The sequence below is a fragment of the Ixodes scapularis genome, unplaced genomic scaffold, assembly GCF_016920785.2.
Source record: "Ixodes scapularis isolate PalLabHiFi unplaced genomic scaffold, ASM1692078v2 PGA_scaffold0__279_contigs__length_252992795, whole genome shotgun sequence".
Taxonomy (NCBI): domain Eukaryota; kingdom Metazoa; phylum Arthropoda; class Arachnida; order Ixodida; family Ixodidae; genus Ixodes; species Ixodes scapularis.
In genome coordinates, this window is record NW_024609835.1 from 44,054,735 (window position 1) to 44,063,428 (window position 8,694).

Here is an 8,694-nt window from a genome sequence, read left to right on the forward strand (position 1 = left end):
ATCCGTGATCTAGGCGTTTTTATGGATCCTGCAATTAATTTCAATCATCACGTGACTACAATTGCGAATGCTTCCTATAGAGTGCTAGCCATTACGCGAGTGACACGCGGTTTTTCTAACCCACTTCGTATTTTACGTTTGTTTTCTTCACTGGTGCGTAGTCGTGTTGAATATGCCTCAGTTGTCTGGGAATGTATTGGAGTGACAAATTCTGGTGTAATTGAGAGTGTTCAACGCAGATTCGTTTGTGTTTTGTTTGATCGTTATTTTCAACCGAATTATTTCTATACTTATGAGAGGATTTGTGAACTCGTGAAGTTAGACTCGTTGCACAACAGGAGAATAATTCGTGGGCTGACACATTTGTATAAGGTTTTAAATGGTGTAATTGATTCACCAGAGCTACCCAGTCACATCTCCTTGTACGTTCCTCGTAGGTCTTGTAGACTTGATACTTTGTTTTACCCTACCGAATTTTACCATGGTGCGCCCATTAGAGGCCTACAACTGACGTATAACCATTTAGAACAGATTTGTGGGAATGTTAGTCTTGAGATTTTTGATGAAGAACAAAAAGTTCGAAAGTGTGTTGAGGCTATTATTTTGTTCTAACATTTCGTTTTTATCCTGTTTAATATTTTACTGCTAATTGACTCCTTGATAAGTGCACCACTAAAAGGCGTTAAGTTGTTATATAAATAAATAAATAAATAAATAAATTGCTGCATGAACAGTCTCCTTTCGTGGCTGGAAGTTGTCAAGCTGTGAATGCAATTTTTTTGCCCCTCAACTCTGTCTAGGGGAATGTAAAATTAGAATATTTTTGCAGCGTTTATCTTAGTTGTGTTGAAGTGGAGCAAATTAAAGTATTTGTGCAGTGTTTATCTTAGTTGTGTTACAGTGGTTCACTCAAGACAAAAATTATTTTAAGGTTGCACTATTTTATTGTTTCCGACGTTGCATGGTCGATTCATTGGTTAGTAAGAGTTGTGAAACTTAGTAAGGAGCTTAGGTATTATGTTGTGGTGTAGTGCAAAAGTGTCCTTTAGAGGTTGTGTTCTGTGATTGTTGTGATTATCTTGTAAAACCAAAGAATAAAGGATAAGTTGTAGGATTTGGAAAACAGACATATCTGTACATCTTCTTTATCCCCATCCTCACATGCGCATGTCAAATGCCCTTAGGAATGCTACTTGCCTGTCCTTAAAAGCAGACGAGATAAGAGCATTTAGTGCTCCCCAATTTGCTCTCTAGGACGGGGAGGTAGAATTCCTAAGGAAATACGACAAGTACGATGGGGGAAGGAACTTCAACCGTGAGAATGTGTATATTAGAGTACATTATTTGTGGCCCTTGCACCTGCATTAGGGTTGTAGGTATTACACCTCTTCGGTACTGTAAGACCACATCCAGGAGATGTATCTGGCAGTAGCCGTACAGGTGCTCTGGCATATTTTGTAGAGTCCTAGACAGGGGAAGTAGGAACTGTTGGGACGGAGTTTCTTTGTTCTGTAACTGCCGATCAATGTCTTGGCTAAATTTAGTGTCGTTGGTGGTTCTTTTACGTCTAGGTGGTCGTGATGTGCAGGAAACAGTTTTTGGAGAGACAGGGTTCACAAAAGCAGCAGAGACGGACTGAGGAGAAGGAAGGGAACGGTCTGGAGCAGAGGCAGAAGCTTGAGGGTGAAGAGAGGCAGATTAAGAAGGCAAGGTAAGAGGGACATGCGGGGAGTGGGTGGGAGCAGAGGAGGCCGAGTGCGCAGGGCGGTCGTCGCCACGCCCGTCCAGGATGGCAGAAAGTAGCTGCGATGCGCTGTCCTCCAGCTCCTCCTCGAATCCTTGTAGGACTTCTTGCACAGAGTTTTCATTCTCCACGTCTAGTTGGATGTTGCTAATGGTCCTAAACACAGATTAAACATATTTTTTGATTGGCTATTAAGTGCATTGAAATCATCCACATATTCAAATTTTGTATTCCATAAACACTTGAAAATTTGGCTTACATACACGCCTGGCTTCATGGAGTCCCGAAGGAAGAGCAGCTGATTTAAATATGCCCATTTTAGGGTGGGCTCTGCTGCACCAGCACCACTCCTTTTCTTCATCTCCCTCAGCTTCTTGCCGAACGTATCTCTAAGGTTTATCCACCTCTTGGTGACATCCCTGATGTCTTCTAAGGAAGAATACACATTTCAGGCATTTTTAAGAACCATATACCAATGTGTAAAAAAAATTTGCTTTGTTGAATTGCATGCAGCGTACTCACAAATGTCTACTCATGCAGGTTACTAAAGGCACTCATTCTACATTAATGCATCATGTAACTGCTGCAGCAGACCTTTCAAGAAAAGTGCATGCAGTCACTGTTACTATCCACTTCACAAAGGCTACAGGCATTGTGCAATATGTGCAGTGAAACAGACTCGATATTTTTCTAAATTACCTAAATTGGATGGAGAATACTTCGAATGTAGGTATCTCAAAATCAGGTGTTGCATAAAGCAAGTACAAAGTAATTTATTTCCGGTTTATAAAAAAAAAAACACAAAAAAAAACAGTTAGGGCTTAGGCAAGTTGGTGCAGCTTTACCATTTTTTTTAGACCACCTGAGACTGGGTAAGAAACATGACGACGTGTTTCTTTCACACGTGGAAGAAACACGACGAAGAAACACGACCACCCAGTCTCAGGTGGTCTAAAAAAAATCAGGTTTATGTTGTAGAACAGCTGCTACAGACGCCAGCATGTGTAACGCGTGCAACTCGCAGCATGGTCCTTTGGACTCAGGTCGCGCGACGCGAAACGTTTAGCTTATCTGGTTTACGGGATTTTCATAAACACGCCTCAATAGACAGTTTTAGTGGACCGTACGCTATAGCTTTGCGTACGCAATGAGGTTGCGGGTCGTGAGTGCACATGCGCAGAACGCAATAGAAGGGCTAGCGCATTGCGTACGCACGCAACGCTGGGGATTTTACGTTTAGTAAGGTACGTTGTTGGGCTAATTGGTTCATCTTAGTAAAACATATAAAATAGTGCAACAGAAACAAGGACAAGAAGTCCTTGTTTCTGTTGCGCTATTTTATATGTTTTACTAGGATTTTACGTTGCTGGCTAGCGTTCCTTGCGGGACGCTCTCGAGAGATCTCGGACCCAACGAGAGCGCCAGCTTCAAGATGGTGGTTGCCTCGACTGGCGCAGCAAGGGCGACGTGGTGTTTTCGGAGTTCTGTGTTACGTGAAATTGCGTGGTGTTCAGCTCGACGGTTCTTTCTGGGACCTACCGCGGTCGAATCAGATCGCCCTGCAGCTGAAGGAGTGCGCAGTGGAAATGTTCGCCGCTCGCAGTGTGCGTCGACACTGCGATCTGCTCAACGCTAAGCCTATTCCCACAGTTCATCGCCGACTGACGAACGACTCTAAAAGAAATCGCCGAAGTTCTCGTTATGCACTGGACATCAGGGTCATGAATTTTATTCCAGGATAGCATTGATAAAAGGTGCCGTTTCCACGGGACGACTGACGGAGGCTCCGTGATCGAATTTGGCTACACACTCGTACTCGTAGCCTCTGTACCCCGCAAAAAAGCGCGCTTGACGAGGCAGCTGTGGTTTGGTTTAATCTGAAATAAAATGATTGGACACTTTTTCTTTTTTAATGTTTCTTTCCAGGAGCATGGTTGCGCTATAAGCACGCGGAATTCTACGGCTCTAGCAAATTTAACTAAGATCATGCGCGGTGTTCACTCGAAAACGTAACGCACAACTAAATTCGGTCCGAGCAGGTCATTTTTAGCGTACGCTATACTATTGCGTATTGCGTACGTAAGACCCAGCAACGCTATATTAAAACTGTCTAATGAATCACGCGCTAGCTTTTAGCGGCTTCTAAAATTAATTACGCAAAAAAAAAAAATATGTGAAAGGGACTGTCAAAAGGGGCTGCCCAAGTTGTGGCGAAGCTCTGTGGTAAAGGCTGCTTCACATGCAGCGGAGCCAGGGTGAAAGCCGAAAAGCAGACGGTACACTTTTTTGTTGTTCTTTGATCAGTCATTTATTTGGCGATATTGACAACGTATCTTATTTCACAATTATCGTTCTAAAAAAGCAAATTCGTCCTCGACGAAACGTCGCCGGACGATAGGGAACAACTTCTACCATGAGCTCTCCGCGTCGTGCGTATAGCCATTTCTAGTCAAAGTGCACGACGTTCGCGCGGACCCAACGGCCGTACGTGTGCATTCATGACGCACATTTCGTTACTTCAGCCGACCGCTAACTGACATAAAATTTAATATCCTTCTCTTAATGAAGTGTAACAGGAACAGCGATAGCGACAGGAAACTGGTGGAGTCCGAGACGAGAGCGCGCGGGACGCTAGAACGTCGAGCTCCGGTCGGCGTGAATCGTGGTTAGAGGCAAAGCTAGCTACTTTTGCATCTAAAAACGCGTCCGATTGCCAAATGCCGGCGTCCAGTGTTTGCATTCGAAGAGCCAGTGGTGACAAAGGCAGCTTACTTTTGGCCTTAATTAATACAGTCGGCTCGGCATTCTGGCGTCACCGCGCTCTCATTTCCACTTCTTTCTCAGTTTCTTTGCGCATAGCTGTCTTTAGTTGAAACCTCTCATAAATACATTTCCGCTAATGATTAGGCCCTTCATCGATGAACAAACAATAAAAAGCTCTACGGTTGTGAATTGTTCTGCCCAAAGGAAAAATGACTGCATCTCGACGTGGTGAATGATGTTGATTGGGGCGAAGCTCTGGTGGTGCTAATGATACTGATTTTATTGTTCATAGGTAGTGCTGATGGTGCTGATTTTTTTTTTATTGCTCATAGGTAGTGCTGAGTTCCGGGTTGCGTTTTGACTTCATTATTACTGCTTTATGGTCGGTGAAATGCAGAGCCAGTGGTTCTTCTAGCGGATCCGCTTGAATCCGCTAGAAGCCGTGGGAACGCATCTCTACCGCTTAAGTCAACGGTCCATGTCAGAAAGAGAATGTCTGGTATGGATCGTGGTTATATACGCATTTGAACATTTGACCGCAGCGCCCTCTCGTCTATAAACGTTGAGCCAATGCATGCAAAGTTTAACGCGATTATATACGCATTTCACCGCAGCACCCTCTCCTGTATAGACGTTGAGCGGCTACATGCAACGTTTTACCCCTGAGAGAAACCTTAGCTCTTGAGTTACTACCACATCTCAGAGCCCCCTACTCGTCCCACAGTCGTGGCCGAGTGATTAAGGCAATGGACTAGAAATCCATTGGGGTCTCCCCGCACAGGTTCGAATCCTGTCGACTGCACAAAAATTGTTTTCGTTTTGTGTGAGCACGGACGGACGGACGGACGGACGGACAAGGCTAGACCCTAAGGAGCTTCCAACCTAAAATATATAAAAAAAGAAACTTCCATCGTTGACGCTCCGTGTACTTACCATCTTCCTCCGTGAGGCCCATCCCAGTGGACCCAAATTTCCAGCAATTCGCTTTCAAATCGCCGTTTCTATACAGCACCGACTCAGTCCCAAATATCACGCTTGCTATATAGCAGCGTAATCAAAAGCTCATTTTGAGCAACGCGCTCCGTCCTGCTCGCATCCATGGCTCGCTCGGTCCGCTGTTCTCGCACGCATGATTTAGTGGGGGGGTCCGGATGTCCTGAACCCCCTCTTGATTTCTGCATGTGTAAAATTTAGGGCGCAAAACGAAGGAGAGGGGAGGGTGTTCCTAAACATATGGCACGCTGACCAACACCTGACCCCCCCCTCAGGAAGCTCCTGCATCCGCCCCTGGGTGACGTCACCATGACGTTCGCGCCATCCGTGTTGCCATTGGCTACGGCCCTCCGAAAATCGGACAGCAGTGCGGCGATATCTGGCAAGTTGGTCGCATGCCGGCGCCCGACGGAGCGCCCGTCCGACGCTCCGGTGCGACGAAAACCCTCGCCGCCGAACGTCGTTCCGGCAGTTCGCTAGTCGGATCGCACAGTTTTGACGGGCATGTGTCTCGCGTTGTAATCTTTCTCCCTTCCGTCTCGCTCCGGGAATTACGAACGTCAAGAGGAGAAAGCAGGGTTGCCAGACAAGCAGCAACGTCCAAGATGTCGGAATTTACCCAAAACTGGTAGTTATAAAAAAGTAATCATTTATACCTTGCGTAAATTATTCGAGTACATTAATGGGCTTTTATGGCCTGAGATAAAAAATAAAACGACCCATTGCCCCGTAGACTCCCAGCAAAATTTAGCAATTAAATCGCGTTCATATACCGTGATCCCCGATCTAGCAGCTGCGCCCACAATCCCTATTGACAAGCGAACATGCTAGCGCCATCTATTGGACAGGTGTGGAACGCCTTGGCATTTCAATATATTTCCTTTCCTTTTTTTTTTTTTTTTTGCGCATCATTCTTAATTTTTTTTACTCGATATTTTTTTATTACAATGTCACAAACGACAACTTCTCATATGTACGCGCATTTGATTTTGCAGATAACGCGAAACCTTCGCCCTATAGACCTTTGCAAAAATCGCCCTCCGCACGCTGCCATCCTTGTCTGCTGGGCTGTGGAACGCCTTCTGAGAATGTGCTTTAGCTCTGTTGTGCGGTATATTTGACGCTGCTCATGCGTCCACAGCTCAGTGACTTGGCGTTTTTCGCCCGGATGGTAAACGATGGAAAGGTCTCTAAAAAAATTCAGATCCAGGGTCACCTCAGAGTAGATGTCGCCAACGTTCCAGCTGCGTTCTCTCGGCGTAATAGATCGCAAGATCATGGTCGCGAGCAAACGGGAGGGAGTGAACAGGCCTGGTTCGAAGATGGTCGCGGGGCCGTCGCCCCGCGACCATGACACTTATCTTGTCAACAGTAGACCCTTGTGATGGACGGAACTTTTCTTTTAAAGAGTGTGTGGAGAGTTGAAAGCACTTCTCCCTTGTTACAACTTCTGTATCAAGGAATGCAAGAAGTACCGTAAGATCGTCTTCCCCGTCTCCTGAAGGCCCTTTAGGGTCCAGCTTCCGGTTGCACCTCAGCAGAAGACCAGAAGAGAGGGCTCTTTGGAGTACGGTGTGCAGAAGAACATCGTAAGAATGTCCATCCACTCCTAGACTTTGTAGGCTCCTGAACATTGTCACTACATCATCATGGAGTTTCCTGAGTACCTCTGTGTCCTCTGAGGATCTTATTGGTTTGGTGCCCATCAGATGGGAAAAATGGTTATTAACTATCACAGTTGGCTGACCGAATCTACTCTTTAAGAGTTCAATCGCAACGCTGTAATTGCCACGGATCCCGGGAATCCCCTTGGCTGCAGCATCGGCTTTTCCGACCAAATATATCTTCAGATATTGGAACTTGACGACTGGAGACAGTGTTGGATTGTGGTCTATAGATGACTGAAACTGGTCCCAGAACGTTTGCCAGTCTTCAAGATCAAGATCTCCGTTGTATTTTGGAAGTTCTAGTCGTGGAAGCTTGTCGTTAGGTCCACTTGCTTGACGTTCTCTATGGTCATTTGCTTCTGTGTCGTTGTTAGAAAAAAACTTTAGTTGCAGTGCTGTTTTCGTAACGCTCGGGCCGTTCTTGTTTTAACGTTGCTTATAGTCTCTTCGTACGTGGTACAGGTTTGTTTCTTCTTTTATTTCTTTCTGGTGTAGCGACGTTTCTTTCAATGTGAGGAAGTTGAGCTTCTCTGCTATGTCACCTCCTGGTAGCGGAGTCAGCTCTAATGCCGAGGAAATGTTAACAAGCTTGGTAACAGTGGACCGTATTACTCCTCGTCTTCTCTTCAGCCTTTCCATCGTTTTTTCGTTATTTCCCGGGTTTTGGCACCAAGATTTTGTAACATATCGGTACAAGAGGAGTAATCAGAAAGGTTTATATACAATATTTACACTTAGAAGGCGTTGAGGTCCGTTGAGGCGTTTTTTTGCGATCACGTCTTCATCCTCCTCGTCATTCCGTTTGAAATTTCGTGATCAACTATTTGTCATCTTCTTTGTCTTCAATGAAACCGATATAAGTTCATATAAATATTCTACAGCCTTATCCCAGTTGTTCGGTCAATAATGGTGCTTTCGCTTATGAGCAAACTGGTTCGTTACAGCATTTTGAAGAACCATTCTTTACGTTTTTATCGCGACTCTGACGTCACTGCGGTGGCGCTACTGTCGGCCTGACTCATGCGCAAATGCCTTATTTCCCTGGAATCACGTTTGTGTACACACGCAGCGCCTGGTGCGGGCAGACGGGGGTGTTGTCCGTAAAGAATGTTGACAATAAACGCGTAGCATTTACACCGCCAGCTCTCGGGGTTTTCGGGCCGCGGATGTAGCCTTCATGAGTAAAGCGCGAAACACATGTACGACGAAACCGTCCGATCCGACGTCCGACCGGGCAATACGACGGTCGGAGGCGAGGGTTTTCCACGCTCTCTGATGCTACAAAAACCCTCTCCCCTCAAGGTCATTCCGGCAGTCCGCACGTCGGATCGGACGGTTTCGTCGTACATGTGTTTCGCGCTTAACACCGTAACGTCCCTATAATTGCTACGCATTTACTAGAACGCATTTGGAGAATGCCCAAGAGACAGCCAACTTTTAAAGCGCAGCTCTTAGGCGCCCGTTTCCGGCTTGAGCAGCGTCGCCGTCGGCGTAACCGAGAGGTCACGTGCCCCGGTGACGTCATGT

The 8,694-nt window shown here is 45.9% G+C and overlaps 1 pseudogene; it reads right to left on the reverse strand.

Annotated features, from left to right (window-relative positions):
- Positions 1-945: 945 nt before the first annotated feature.
- Positions 946-5,607, reverse strand: LOC115310146 (annotated as a pseudogene).
- Between the last annotated feature and the right edge of the window lie 3,087 nt (positions 5,608-8,694).